Genomic DNA, 15,908 nt, shown 5'->3' with positions numbered 1-15,908 from the left:
CAAGTTAGGGGGAGTGGGGTCGGACTGTGGGGGGCACTCAGCAAGGGGCAGAGTGACTACTGGGTTAAAGCTACTATGAGCTATAAGTACTTTTAAGATACACATTTTAAAATTGCACTAAATCTGACTTCTAATGATCAAGATAACACCTGAAAATCCTGGTTATACAGTGATTTATTGAGTATTTGTATCTAATGTAGCACAGGAATGAAAATGTACTTTTAAAATACACCGAGCTAAAACCGCTTTCATTTTTTGCACAGCGCCACCTGTGGTAGTGGAGGACAAGCTTACGCGAGTACATACTGTATGTCGTCGTCAATTGTAGTTTGAAATAGACTTAATTGCGAACAGTATAGGCGAAAAAGTTTGTACCCGACTCACCCCGTGATGCTAACCTCATCTTTCAACACAGTAGTTAGCATTTGCATAAAGGCCATTTGTGTGGTTTTAGCTTCGCCTGGCATGGAAGCGCCATTAGCACTACAGGCCTCAGACGTGCAGGGCTCGGTTTTGCGGCTGCGGGGTCCGTGACTGAGCATTAAAAGCCCACAGGTGAGGTCATAGTGGGCAGCGGTGGAAGGTTCCAGAGGAGTACGAAATCAAGAAACTTGAATTATAAACGTGATTTAATGCTGTTTCTATTAAAATGGTGCCAAGACGAAACTATTTTAAAGCACCATATGAATGAGGTTTAGGACCACATTCTTTAACCAAATGACCCAGAAGACCATGAGTTCAACAGTTTAAATTGTTGATACTATAGTATGCAAATAGTTGTGTCGTTTTGTGAGATGCCTTATTTCCCAAAATGTCTGTAAGCGAGCTGGTCAGAATTTTGTCAACCACCGCATCATGTCAACAAGCTCAGCACAAAATAGTTTGCCAAGCAGGAACGCTCTCTCGATCAAGGTCTTCAGGCTCCAAGTGCACCTGTGCTCGTCGCGGGAGTGGGGAGGCTTCAGCGGGGGGGCGGGGGGACGTAGTCCGACATGGGTGTGGGCGCGCTGCGGATCAGTTCGCTGCGTGAGCCGTTAACGACTCGACGGCTATTTGATGACAGTCGCAAGAACCCGAGCCTCGGGGCCCGTCCTTTACAGCTGTTAAATCTTTGTCAAGTCAAGCAATGATTTGCGGGGCGCTACCGTTGGACTCAGGAAGACGAGAGAAGGGACAGAAAATTAAAAATGAGAAATCCACAAATTTATGCATTTAAGTTGTTGAAAATGGACGGTGCTAAATGTTTAAAGGTGGATGTTTTTAGAAACATAACCTGACCAATACACATGCTACTTTAAAGAAAATCCAGGACAAAAATTCTAGATTTACGGACACCAGATTTAAAGAATGATAGCTCGCTAGCTAGCTAGCTGGTTTTTATGATGTGTACCTTAGCTAGCTAGCTAGCTAGATATCTGGTTTCCATGATGTTGTGTACCTTAGCTAGATAGCATAAAAGCAAAGAACGAAGGTAATGATAATGGTTCCTTCAAAATTTGGAAAATATGGCTCTTAAGATAAAACTGGATGAATGGGGACTACTTGCCAACATCCATAAAGTCACTCCATTAGCAGTCTTAAAGTGTGTGTGTATTATATCTGCTTATATTGAGCTAACAAACAAAAGTTGCCAAAAGCTCAAGTTCTCCGCTGACTTGACACGAGTAGGAACAGAGCCGGAACATTCCTGGGACCGTCCAGCTTGCATGCTTTTGACTATTTTTAGACGGCAGATATGACGGATAAAGCGGAAACCGCACTTTGGATAGTAGAAGTAAAAGCCAGACAGGAAGTGACTGGGAAATACAAGAAGTCTTCCATCATGAATAAAATCTTAATTTCCATCAAAAGGGGCCTGTTTTCAATATTTATTGAATTTTACTTTGAGGCTGCTGATCCACTCTTGTCCACTTTACACTAACTGGACAAACGTATTTGGACATTCAGTAAGTGGAAAATGAAGAAAATGTGTCGTTTGCCACTACATCAATTTACACTCTTCGTAAACATTTCGAAAGTGACTGTGAGAAATGTCCTTTTGTGAGGTCGGAGGACCAGACAACGTGCCGGGTTAGGTTCTTCCACACCAAAACCTCCACTCCTGTAGGTGGCAGTAGCCAGTATTAACGACTGAAAATAAGAGACCTGCTTTATGAGGTGGGTTTGTTTGGATGTCTCACTTCTTCGTAACCAAAACAAATCCTTATCGTGACCCCCGACACCCACATACATGCATGCGTGTAATGTGTCTAGGTCATTTATAGCGGAGCAGCTCATCAATCTCAATAGTGCAGAGCGCTGCAAAGAGCTGATGAAACGACAGACATGATCACTATTCAGTGGGTGGGTGTAAATGGGAGGAGGGAGGAAAGACGAGGAAGGGGAGGGAGAGGTGAAGGAGTGGCAGGGTAAAAGAAGGATGGGGTGAGAAAAAGAAAAGTTGCCACTTGTTTAGCCTAGTAGGCGACCATAATGACTAAGTGCACTGTGAACTGTACTCGCTATTTAATTGGCCCTTTCAAGACTCCACCCTTCTTAGCGTCTCTGCTCACCATGCATACCACCACCTGCAAGCACTCTCTGTTCTAGCACTTTTATGACCATCTTTGTTGTCAAAGTCTATTTTTGGTTAATTTTCTGGAAACGTCGGCTTTTACAGGCAGCATTAAAAACACACCCTGGTCTTGAATTTTTGCTATGGCCTTACATGCATGGCACAACCCCCCCCCCTTGGAATTTATCATTGCACACTGGACACACACACATGCTCCAGCGATGGATCACATTCTGTCTAGTGTGCGTGTAACGTGTGTGTGTGTGTGTGTGTGTGTGTGTGTGTGAGGGCAGAGGGTCGATCAGGAGGTAGGCATAGCAAGGGGAAATATTTGTCAATGAGCTGTGAAGCCACACTGACACGGGACAATGTGTCTTTGTAAAACAACAAAACGCCAAAACACTCCCGTGTAGCCAGCAAATATTTTTACATGGGAAAATGTTAAATGATCCTGTCATGTCTTCAAACTACTTGTATTTTTCTTTTCTTTTTTTATGTCCCACCAGACAGACACTCCCAGTCTTATTCACCCTTTCACATGAAACTTCAGCATGAAAGAGATAATTTTCTTTTTGACTATTGGGGCTGCATAGAATACATTACTGTAAAAAAAAAGGGTTGACTTCCCCTTTCTCATTTGCTCCCAAAAACGTATAAAAACGTTCTATTTTAAATATTGCCATGGTCCCAAAACATATTTCTACGTTTTTTATGCTACAGCATACAGAAGGCGTTGATGCAGTCTCTGACCTGATGAGGAGGGTTAAAGCAATGGTAGTTATTACAAAAACGGCCAGCAGGTGGCAGCAAAGTATAAGAGATCAACCAGGGCCATGTTGCAAAAACAGTTTTGTGAATAATGATGAAACGTAGTTATATTTTAATACTAATTGCTGCAAAACGGAAACAGATAGAAACATACTTTTTTTTTCCTGACGAAAGATGAGACTCGAATCTTTATTTTGGTAGGTGCAATGTTTTTATAGCAATAGAACACAATATTCTGTGGGCCTTGCAAAATCAGTCAAAATTCAGTAAAACAGCCGATAATGGTGAAAATGGTTGGGAGTGAATGAGTTAATAAGTTGTAATATGTTTTAAGTTTGGTGGATGCAGAACATTCTATTTAATAAAAAGGTTGAGTTTTTTTGGGCCGCTTTATATTACTGATTTTCGCCTTGCTTCTGGTGAATATCCAAGTAACGTGATAAAAGGCGGTTCACTGCACTGGCCATTAGAAAAAATTGAGGTACACACAGTTTTATACAGTCTGTGGTGTGGATGATCACTATTGATGTCCAACCTCTTTTTTTTCCAGCATTTTCCAAGGCGGGCTAAAGCAGGCGCAGATCAAAGCAGGTCAAAAGGTTTAAATGTGCAAGCGGCTCGGTGTATATTTTGGTGTATATTTTGCCTGCCGCTGGCGGAGGCGGGTGGTAGCGACAGCAGCTGCGAGGAGGCGTCACATGTGCCATTCCTCACACTTCAACAGCCAACGAGAGAGCGATTTATGGACGCGGGGAGAAGGACACATAAACAGCGGCGGCGGCGCTGAAATAAACAAAGGCAGGAGGAGCTGACCGGAGATAACGCCCAAAAAGAAAAAGAAAGCGAGAGGAAAGACAAATTACACAAAAAAGTGGGAGGAGGAAGTGACGTTTTAACCTTAAAGGGGAAGTCAACCTAAAAAAAATTCTTGCCAATAGTATGCTCTATGCAGCCCCATTAGTCTAAATACAGTATTTTGGATAATATTGCAGTTGAGGCATATCCGTTAAACAGCAAAATCCAGCTGTTTTTTTCCGCAATATCTGAAGCCGGTTATTTTTCCACGTACTGTCGAGTGAAAATGACATCACAGTTGTGCAGGTCTCAGGTAACAACCAATCACAGCTCAGCTTCAGAACACAAGTGAGCTGTGATTGGTCGTTGCCTGAGCCCTCAGCAACTGTGATGTCATCTTCAGTCGACAGCAAGTGGCAAAATGGCCGCCCGCTGAGATGGATAAAAAAACAGCTGGATTTTGCTGCATAACTGTTGTTTCGCCTAGAGAGGTCACATATAACATATTATTGTCAAGAAATGAAACATTTAAATCAAATATTTTATAAGAAATGGAATACAATGAAAAGTCAAAAACGCAAGTCATAAAATGTAGAATTTGAACAAAATACCGCAGAAAATTTGTCGCAAACTTGTTGTAGTGTAAAAAGTTAAACACAAGTGACCAATTAAAACAAAATAAGAGTAGTGAAAAAAAATAAAGAAAAGCTAGGAACGCTATTGTGGAGCTACAGTACACGACTTCACACAACCTGGTGGTAAAACCGTGTGGAAAACTACAATTGTCTCTTTTTAATAACGCAGCTGACCAAGTATGCGTGTGTGCGCACGTGTGTGTTAGCTCCAGCGAGCACTCTCCCATGACGTTCACGTCAACGACCCGAACAGGAGACCCTAGTCAACACACGCTCACGCACAACCCACAATATATCCATGTGTGTTGTGATGGATCCCCGGGGTGGGGGGGGGGAGGCGCGTTTGCAGATCCACTCGTCAGCCTGCCGTGTTTGTTGCCGTAGTGACGGCGCTGTCACTGCCTGCTACCACCCAGGAAGAGCTGTCCATCTAACTTAGCGGAACGTTGGAATAATATTATTAGCTAATGATGCTAACGCTAATCTGCTGCAACAGTGCAGCTCTGCTTACCTTTTGGTTTTTCTCACATGCACGATTTCAGAATCAAATTGAACTTTTTTAATGTAACTTTTTATGGGTTTCCTTTGGTAATTTTGACTAAAGAATGTCAGAGATGTAAAGTGTGCAAAAATTTGAATATGTCGCCTGTTAATTAATTCTTAAAAAGCTGAATGTGGCCGTGGCGTGAAGACAAACGAATTCATCTCTGCGAACCAAAGCAGACGCTGCTTCATTGCACGTTGGCATGGAGCGGGGGGAAAAACTCGCCGTATGGAATTTCTACTTGTACATGACGAGCGCCATCCTAAATCATCTGTACTTCTCTTGCTGACACGCTAATGTATGACATCAACATGCATACATACACATGAACACACACTGAGGGGGTGTGTGCAAACAATTAGCGTACGCCTTTGAAGGCTGACTTCATGCTTTTGACGCCTCACGGGATACTTGTTGATGTGTCGGCACGCATAAATATCAGCAAGGAGTCAGGCAAAAAAAAGAAAAAGAAAAGAAGAAATAACTAATTAAAGCACACTTGTTCTGTATAAAATCCCACTAAATGTAAACAGAAAAACTGCTAAAAGCGTAACATCACAAACGTCTATAATGACTTACCTTTAGGGAATGCCTTCTTTTGCTATACTTTGTATTTTTGCGCCGGGCGCGGGTCACGGGCGGCGTGCAGGGGGGCTGGCGGGGCTAATTAGCCGAATCAGGCCCTAATCCCTCTCCAGGGTCATCTGCTGGGGTCAGGCCTAAAGAGAGAAAGGTCACGGAAACATCCGGCACACTGCATTAATGACGCCTTCATACTGTAGGGTGTGTGTGCGCGCGCATGTGTGCGTGTGTGTGTGTATGTATAAAAAGAAGGGACTTAGCCCTTTTAATGGTTAAAACAAATTTGTACCTTCTTTCTAGGAGCATCTGTAAAGGTAGTGCCATGTAAACAAACATGGACCAGATGGAAGTGTGTGTGTGTGCGTGTGTTTGATCGATCACTTCCTATTGATCAGTGATTACAGTGCATGGACAGGGTTTACTGTATGGGGCTAAGCACATGCTCAAACACACTATAGCAGCTACTGTAGCCCATAAGGGGCAAATGTGCACGTGTGTGACTAGCTGACAAGGACAGGGATTAATACATACACACATATACATACACGTGCACGCACGGGCGTCAGCAGTTCGAGAAAAGCAAACCCTAAATTACAATTAGTTAAAACAAGACATTTTGTTGCACTGGTTACACCTCAATAAGATTCACATTCTTTATGGATTGATCGATATTGGGTATAGAAAATCCGCACACCCCTTTTCAAAAGATTTTCTTTAAAAAATTTTAACTTTTTTACAGCATTAACTGTACTTAAATATGTAGACACGATTTATAATTGAGATTAATTAGTTGCAAAAGTGTGCACACCCTCTATGTTGTGGCTACGCTGAAAATTAAACAATCACATTCAAAGTCATGTAGAACGGCTGTCGGCAAACGCCTGCCACCATTTCAAGTGCCTCTGATTCAACCGAAATAAAGCTCAGATGTTCTAGTAGGCTTTCCCTGACATTTTTGTAGTCACACCTTAGGCAGTTGTAATGGACCAACTAACTATAATGTAGTCCACGACAAAAAAAAAATCTGAGCTAAACGGTATTTCCAACATCTGCTGAAATCACCTTAAAATATCCAGAGGTTTCTCCATTAAGCCCCTCCTAACCCACCCACCTTGCCCCAAATGCTACCAGTCCCCGTTAATGTGCGTGAAATGTCCGCCAAGCCTAAACAAGTGTATTTTGACTGCACTCCACGGAGGAGGAGGAAACACAGATTGGATTTCCACGGGGGCTTTAAAGGAGACCAAAACATCCAGGCTGCAAGCGGCGGAAATGGGCCTGCCTCTTAAGCACAACACAAACACGCATACCCTCATATTACAATGGTGACCAATCAGCTGTCACGGTATGCTGGAACATGATCAAATATAAAACATCATCAACGGGTTTCTCAAAGAAAGATGAAATGACGCGTGAAGGGAAAGTCACTCCCGTAGTGCTAATGACTTGATGGCATTAAACAACCACAGTGAGCTGAAACAGATGCCTGCTATAATGTACGCTAGTTATTAATTTCATAACGTGCGCACGCACACTGCAGCATGACAAGTATCCTGGCTAAGGGCCAAACTGAAACCTTATTTTGGAGGTTGCCGAGCAACACCTTGTGCTTTTATTTTGAATGGGGCTGTAGTAGTTACATTATTGGATTGACTTGTAATAACGTCAAGCCTGTTCAACCCTGGCATATTAGCAGCATTTTGGGGTTTCATTCGCAAAAATAATTGATTATCAGAAGATATTGTTTGTTGCCTTACAGAAGCATATCTAAAAAAAAAAAAAAAACATGTATAAGTAATTGCTATATATTCCAATATGCACATATGCTGTATACGTAAGTGACTACAATTGAGAAATAGGTTGCATAGTTAACTCTTTACTATATCTATATGTGTGTGTATGAACAATGTATGCCATGTAATTATATTCTTGGTATATCTTTATGGCTTATCAGTGTGTGTGTGTGTATGTGTGTAGCTATACAGGTGTGAAGGGGTCAAGGACAAAGTGTGTGTGCCTGCGTGTGCCTTTGCGTATTGTCAGTATGACATCACATTTTGTATACACTGTATAAAAAAAAAAAAGAAAGAAAGAAAGAAAAGAAAATACTCTTGAACGCCTGTTGAAATTTATGAGGTCGGAATGTTTTTCTCTTTAGGAGGCTTTAATGTGAGTTTGTTTATTGGGGGCGTGGTAGTGTACGAGTGTGTGTGAGGAGGTTGTGGGGGGTCAAATACTGTAAGTGGTTCTTAAACACACACATTTAGAACATGGAGGACAGATGATTGGTACAGCAAAAGGCTGTAAAACACCTATGGGGAAAACCACACACACACACACAATCATAATGACTTTTTGGGGGGGATTTATCGGAATTAAAAAATAATAATAAATAATTAAACAAATAAATAAATAAACATATAAATAAATAAATAAACATATTCACAACCTTGTATGTAAAATTTTGGAGGTGAAACATGACATGAATTTTGTACAAAATGGGGAAAAAGTGCAGCTACTTTCCTTCCTTCGGCTAAAAAAGCAAAAAAACAAAACAAAAAAACTAGCTATCTAGGTGGGTACCTACGTAGCTAGGCCACTAGCTAGGTGGGTTTCAACCTAGCTAGGCCGCTAGCTAGTTAGGTTAAAAAAACAAAACAAGCTAGATATGTAGGTTGTTCAGAAAGCAGGTAGGGAGGTTGGTAAAAACAAACAAAAAAAAACTAGGTAGCTAGATAGATACAATACAGAAAGTAACCTAAGTTGCTAGCTAGGTAGGTTAAAAAAATAGAGAGCTAGATATGCAGGTTGTTCAGAAACCAGGTAGGTAGGTTAGGAATAAACTAGCTAACTAGATAGGTACATTAGGTAACCTAGGTCGCTAGCTAGGTAGGTAAAAAAAAGAAGCTAGTTAGTTAGGTAGGTTGTTCTGAAACTAGGTAGGAAGATTGGTAGCTAGCTAGCTAGGTCGGTTGCTCAGTTGGTACTCAATTGATCTGGTGGGAGATTCTGTGTGATTCACAGCCACTGCAGCATTACCAAAATTTGGGTCAAGGAGAGATATAAAAAAAAAAGAAAAAGAAAAAGAAAGTGACATCTGAATAACTACATGTCCAAGACACACTAAATTAAATAGGCTTCATGTTGAAAAACACTGAACTGTACCTTGGAAAATTCTCCTTTCATTGAAAATCTATTAAATCCCTCTTACATAATCCTGTCGAGTAAGACCGCAAACCTCTCGCCGGGGGAAACAGCCTCACACCACCAACTCCCTCCCCTACTCCCAAATATCAATATCCTCCTCCTCCTCTGTCAGCACCCTCAGCATCCGGGTGACACACCGTCAGCTCCGGAGCCGCAGACGGGCGCCAAAGGACGCGGATGATCTGTGTCCATGAGCTGGAGCGTGCACGCCGGCGGCGAGGCGAGACTATCAGGACCGCTCATCGCATCAGATGTGGTCGGTCGGGAGGAAGACGATGAGAAGGAGGAAGCAGCATCGTCATTGGTTTTCACGGATAACAACATGACAACGTGAGGGCGTTTGTTTTGCTTGGCCTATTCGCTGATTTTGTGCTCAGGCCTCTGATATAAAACAATTGCTTTGACGCCACATTGTGATGCCAATGAACTATGTTGAAATGAGAGGAGTAGCTTTATTTGGATGGGCTGTATCCCTGTCTAATAGATAAGTAGTGCTCTGTTGCCATCTTGTGGCATCTATGGGAAATAATCAAGCTTTTTTGAAGGAGCAACAATAACATTTAATCTTTTAATAGCGCCAATTACAAGCATTACTTGCGAGCAAAACCTGCTGCAAACAGCAAAAATATGCGAATAGTTGACAGACGTCTACTGGAATGACGAAAACACATGGCTAGGCATGAAGAGGCGTGTTTTTCAACCAATAGTTTTTGTTACGTTCTACAGAAAAACCTGAAAATGGTGATTTAAAATTTAGCAAAAATTCACATGACCGCACACAGCCAACGCAAACCCCATCTAGAAAGACAAATACAGATTATATATTGTTTTTAGTCTTCTTATTACTATATGCATTTTCTATACGCGACGAGATGACTTCCTGTCTGCCTTCATTTCCCACGACCGTTCTCGCTGCAGGGATGGACACGGCATTCGGATGCCAATGTAGCATGAGCCAGAACCACCGCAGTCTTGACCATGGTGTGTGTGTGTGATATTATCTCCCAGTGCTGCTGCTGCCCACACCTTTCTATCCGGTTGACACCCATGACCAAATAAACACGCTTCACACTCCATCTCAATCCACACATGCACACGGTAATTGAAATAAAACAACGTCATGGCCTCTTTTATGATTTTTTGGTCTCCGACGTTCCCACCGTCTTCCACATGTCCATCACACTTCGGTGACTCACGGGCAATGTGCAATGCATTATTGCTTCAATACGAAAGAAAATATGGGACTTCACACATCAACATCTGGAGGCCCAAAAGAGTCCAGGGGAAGTTGGGAATGAATCCAGTTAGAGGAAAGAATCTTACACCTCCTTGACATTCAAAAATATCTCAGATCAAAAAAATATCATGAACCCTGTACGGGATTCAATATTGGAAATATGATGTTTGGAAAAAGAAAAAAAGATTTTATCTTTAGGCCATATTGCCCAGTTCTACTGAAAAGACTGTCGATAGAAAATTAGCAATAGCGCTAAAAGGGTGTTGTGTCTCAAAATCAGTAGATTTTTTGCTTTGAGATGTAAAAAAAATCAATAAAAACTTAAAATTGTGAGCCATAAGCAGTCGCACTGTTGACAATCTCCTCCAGATGGGCGGGCGAGACGTTCCCATGCCGCTTCTTTGTCTTGCCGCTCGTTTGTTTTCTCTATGCGCGGAAATCCAAATTCCCCCTCAACGTCTTCCGTCACACGCCCGACCGTCCGTGAAAAAAGCCTCCCAACACCCTGCCAGTGCCCTCCTTAACACAAAACATTTCATCACCCCGACGCACGGCCGTTCGAAACACACACTGCAGTGAGTAACTGGCCTTGAACTCTGAACTCGTGGGTTGTAATTCCGCTGCCTGTGTATCCCGCAAAAACACACACACATGCATGCATGCATGCAGGCACAATATGGGCTTCAAATGAATCTAGGCCTGTCGGCAACATGACTTGAACACAAACGCTCACAATTGTACAGTTGAGTGTGCTTTAAAGCGACACTAAGCAACTTTCAGTTGATTATGGCGGCACCATATGGACAAAAGCGGTAATGTTATGCCTGAAGGAAGACCACATTTTCCATTAGGACAAGTGCTTTGTGTCGTTTTTGAGCTCACGCCAGTCAAATTGATTTCCGACTTTGTAACGAATGGGTAAAGGGGTGTGCCATAAACGATTCAGCACATTTGTAGTTTTGTGTGTGGCAGTGTTCCTACCATCCTCCTCAAAGTTGCTTAGTGCCAGTGAAAATGATACCGACCCCCTCAGCCCATGGCAAAGTTATCATTCAACTAGTTTTAAGTCGATGTTTCAACAGAAGAGTTATGAAAATATTTGATTAAGGTTGAAAAGTTCCTTAGTGCTACTTTAAAATCCTCAAAATCATAATAAAAGTGGCGTCATATATGAAGTATTATAAATTAGAGACCCATCCCAATACTGAATAAAAATGTAGCTATTTTCATAAAATCATTCAGATTTTGTATTTTATTTTTTTATTCTTACTCAAATTATAAAAACAAATAAAATATTCAATAAATTAAATGTGTATATAAAATAGTTTATTTGAAAAATATATTTTATATTATAAAAATAAATAGCTTTTTATTTTATGATAAAATTGTGAAAAATCAAGCCATTCTCTCCTCTCTCAAATGCTGTTGGCGTGTCTGCTGAAAGCACACCCCATCAACTGTCAATCAAAAAAAAAAAATCACTGCTAGTCCCTGGAAAAAAAAAGGATGCTATTTCATTTAGCATCTTAGACCTACACATCACTACGTGAACCGCCACAAGGTAATGGCCAGGCTTTTCTACGCCGCGACAAGGCACTATAAAGCGGCAACACCAGCCCTAAGCTCTAACTTATAAATTAATAAATAAAAATCCCCCTCTTCTTGCTCTACCATCTTTCTAAGTGCGACATGACAACACACACGACAATGAGGCACTCGAATGCGGCCACGCCAGAAGACTATCCAAAGGCAAGACGTATTTGATCTCATGTCAATTCAGCCATAGTTAGCATTAAGCTAACTAACAAAAACAAATCTACGCTTTGAGTAGACTTAATTAGTGAAAGCGGCCTTGCTATAAAAGCCTAAAATAGCATTCTCCCACATGTGCTAACCTGTCAATTGAAACGGAGCGACCAAACGTCAGGCAAGCATCTGTGGTCCCGTGCGAGCGCGGTGTCGTAAACACTAAACATAGAGAGGACCAAGCTGGCGAGCGCTTGTGATTAGCGCCGTGATCAGAGAGCTGTGGGCGGCGCGAGCGGAAACTGGAGAATTTCTTGTTTTTTTTTTAAACGAGGGCGTCCATTTTAGAAGGAGGTCCTCCGAATTGGCCGGTCCTGCGGCCGGGCTAATTTCAGACGACGGCGTGTAAACACTAAACATAGCGTTGCCAAATATCCCATTCAAGGCCGAGGGGATATAAAAGGCATATTAGCAGATGCCGTGCGGCTGCGGGAAACACAAACACAAACATGATGGAGGGCCCACGTGCGGAAAACATGCTAGCTGTCCTTCAGGTTGAGGCGAGACTTAAAAATCTAAAATGTGCCTCATTATCAAGTCCCGAGCGTCCAAGTTGTCTCTGCGTGCAGAGGTGCTAAGTGAGGTGGTGGGGAACATCAAACAAGAGCAATAAACACACACGTGCACTAGAATAAAGCTCCGCTAAGCTAACAGCGGAACCACAATATGTTTTCATTAATATTTTCTTTTTACAGTATTTTCCTTAATATTTTTTTCTTTGTCTAATATCATGTATTCTTTTCTAATATTTTCCTTCTATTTTTCCTATTTTCAGTCCAATATTTGTGTTCTGTGAACTTTCCCCAATCTTTTCTTTAAGAGGGAAATACAATCTAAAAATGTACATTATCTGAACAAACAGAAGAAGGTTCTGTATATAATTTTGTGGGGTGAAACAGCTTGGACAGAACTTTGCATGTAAAAAACAGCTTGGGCCTTAGGAGGTTAAAAATATTATTTAGTATTTTTGTATTTTATAATCCAATATTGTGTATTTTTATAGAATATTTTGGACCCAATATTTATTATTCATTTTTGTCTAATTTCTATTTTTTAATTATATTAACTGATATTTTTAAATGATATTTTGGGTTTAAATTTCTAATATTGGGAGCGATATAATACTTTACATGATATTCAGATGGACAACGCATGATTCCAACAATAAAATTTGAACAAATATACTGCATCAAAAATTTTTAAAAAATATATATTTTCCTATCAAATCATTTTGAATTTTAAGTCTAAAATTATAATATTTATGTCCTGATATTTTTTTTTCTAATATTTTGTATACTTTGGTGACCAGCATCATGTGACAGAGTTCAACTCTTCTTTCGGTTTCGTTTTTTCTTGTTGTTATAAGCATAAGTGCCCTTTTCCTTTTTTTTATAATGATGTTGTGCTTTGTTGTTTTATTTGTATTGTGATGTATGTGCTCTGTTTGGGCTTCTTGTCGAGATCATGTTTTGTTAATGAGAATTAGTTCTCAAACATTTTACCTGTTTAGATAAAGGTAAAAAAAACAACTTTCCAGCAAGGAATAATACCGAAATAAAATATTAAAACGAAAGCACTTTTTGCTTAAAAAAAAACCAGTGATGAGTGATTTACCGCATAGTAATGTGCCCCACAGTAAAAGCCATTTCTAATTGAACTTCAGGATCCGCGAGTGTCCATCTATGCCGCGTGGTTTTGCAATGGGCCGTTTCAGCCCCGCGCCACATTCCACATATTGTTTTAGCATTTACTGTCAGCTTTACGACTCACGCTAACGTTAACGCAGGAATCACACGTAATTGAATTAAAAGCTTACTTTAAATATGTAGAAAGTGTGGGGGGCGAGGGCCCCAGTGGGGGTATGTGAAGGGCCGATGTAATCTTTATGGTCTGAAGCGACGCTTGCTGGACCAAGAAACGGGAGATGGAGCAAAACTTCCTCTGCAAGTGGACATGAAAAATCCCACGTTTACGTTTAGTCTCTGTAGCAGCCCTAGCTAGCTACTGTGTGTGTTTACGTTGTGTGTCGGACATTTCTCAATGTTTGTAAACAACAGGCGCCCTAGCGCTAATCTTAACTGAAGTGATGTTTTGGGCGGTTGTGCTGCTGCTGAGTACTTTTTCGATTTCTGCAAGGCCCGCTACCGCATTATTTACTACATGTCCGCAGACTACTAGTTGCGAATCACTGATCTAAACAAAGAGCCTTGTTGAGTCAAAAGAGTGTAACTCAAGAGGAGTGTTAGTGAGTCCCCCTCCCACTCCGCATTCTCCCAGCATGCTTATCACACCACTGCTACTCCCCGGGCCCGCCAGAGGCCAGCGTATCGCCACAAGCGTCATTCAAACCAGAGATAAGCGCTCGCCGCCGATGTGTGCGCGTTCTGCGCTTGGTAATTAACGAGCCTGCGGGGGTGATGACATTCCGTCAGACGTCTGTCTCCGAGTGCGCAATCAGCCGATTACCTGAGAGACGAGGCAGCGGTGGCGAGGAAAAGCAGAACCGACCCTCCGGTCCAGCGTTTAGCCCGTCGCTGACCTTAAATAAATGCAGAGAGAGAAAAATCACAAAATAGATGCCTGATTCTACCGCAGGGATTTTTTTTTTTTTTTTATGACTGTTGTGCAAATCTCCAATTTTAATCCGTTTTCCCCTTTTATATTGGAAAACGCGGCAAATAATAATGACATTAATCAAAACAAGTTTTGAAAGTTTTTCCTCAAGCAATAACTTGCATGATTTGATAGAATTTAGTAGTCTAATAGTTTTAGATTGTGACGCAAGTCGGCTTTTTCATTTTTTTTTGTTACAAATATCTGAGAATGGGCAACATAGAGGAGCTTTAAAATAAAATCTCAGATTTTCCCCCTTCACTTAGGAAAAATGGCGATTGACATTATTCAAAACAAATGTTACTTTTAGTGTTTTTTTAAAATCCCTTTCTGGGAACTTTATTTCCTCGATAAAAATGTTTTTAACCAAGCATTAAATCAGCTTTTAATTATTGGTAATACTTGCAGAGTTCTTCCCATTTATTTTTTAAACATTACAAAATAACACATTCAAAATTGCTCCTTGTCATACAGAAAACAACGTGAAAATGATTCTACTCATGCTGCCTGTTTCTTAGCAGATTAAACCCAATTTCCCGTCGCTTCCATTGAAGAATAGACATCAGAGCGCTCAGAAAAATATCGCTAAATATAATGATAAAATCAATTCATTGCCCAACCCCACAATGTATTGGATTTCATCCGGTTGCTTGTCGGCTGGGCGAGGCGGCGCTTATTTATCACAGTGAAATGGAGCAGGCCTGCCAGGCGCTCCGAGGCCTTATTAGTCAGATTTACAGCGTGCGAGAAAGTTTCTAGCTGGGAAGAGGGACTGGAAGGGGGGGGGGGGGGGAATCAAGCATAAGCACTATCAGCTGTTCATCAGGTCACCACCAGAAGACGAGATGCGGATATACACCAACAACCTGCTGCTTTGCATTAGGTTTAATTTACTACCTCAACCAAAGAACTTGTGTTTTCGTCGTCATTCTTTTGTCGACTCTCTAAAAAACAAAAAAACATCCTAAGGTACTTTCCACATTGAAAAACCACGCAACACTGCTTTTAACTGAAGATTTTGTTCTTGCAGTAACATTGTGTGGCCTTAAATGAGATACATTATGCACTTTTTCACAATATAAAGGAAGGAAAGGTTTCCTGAGCTAAGCCTGTTTCCAAGTGGTGAGCTTGTCATATGTAAATGAGCCATGCCTATGAAAGGGCGGA

General features: G+C 41.2%; 1 protein-coding gene across 12 annotated transcripts in view; it reads right to left on the bottom strand.

Annotated features, from left to right (window-relative positions):
* LOC144039799 (hormonally up-regulated neu tumor-associated kinase homolog) overlaps nucleotides 1-15,908 on the bottom strand; it is a 77,242-nt gene that overhangs the window by 34,773 nt on the left and 26,561 nt on the right. For 10 of the 12 annotated variants that reach the window (XM_077553475.1, XM_077553478.1, XM_077553479.1 and 7 more), the window contains exon 3: nucleotides 5,876-6,015. The gene's annotated coding sequence lies outside the window, so the exon portion shown is untranslated. Of the gene's footprint in view, nucleotides 1-5,875; nucleotides 6,016-14,594; nucleotides 14,668-15,908 lie in introns of all 12 variants that reach the window. The other 2 variants (XM_077553483.1, XM_077553486.1) reach the window with 1 other exon arrangement.

Source organism: Vanacampus margaritifer, chromosome 19, assembly GCF_051991255.1.
Source record: "Vanacampus margaritifer isolate UIUO_Vmar chromosome 19, RoL_Vmar_1.0, whole genome shotgun sequence".
In the NCBI taxonomy this organism is placed as follows: Eukaryota; Metazoa; Chordata; class Actinopteri; order Syngnathiformes; family Syngnathidae; genus Vanacampus; species Vanacampus margaritifer.
The sequence above is the reverse complement of the archived record's forward strand: the minus strand, read 5'-3'. Positions and strand labels throughout refer to the sequence as shown.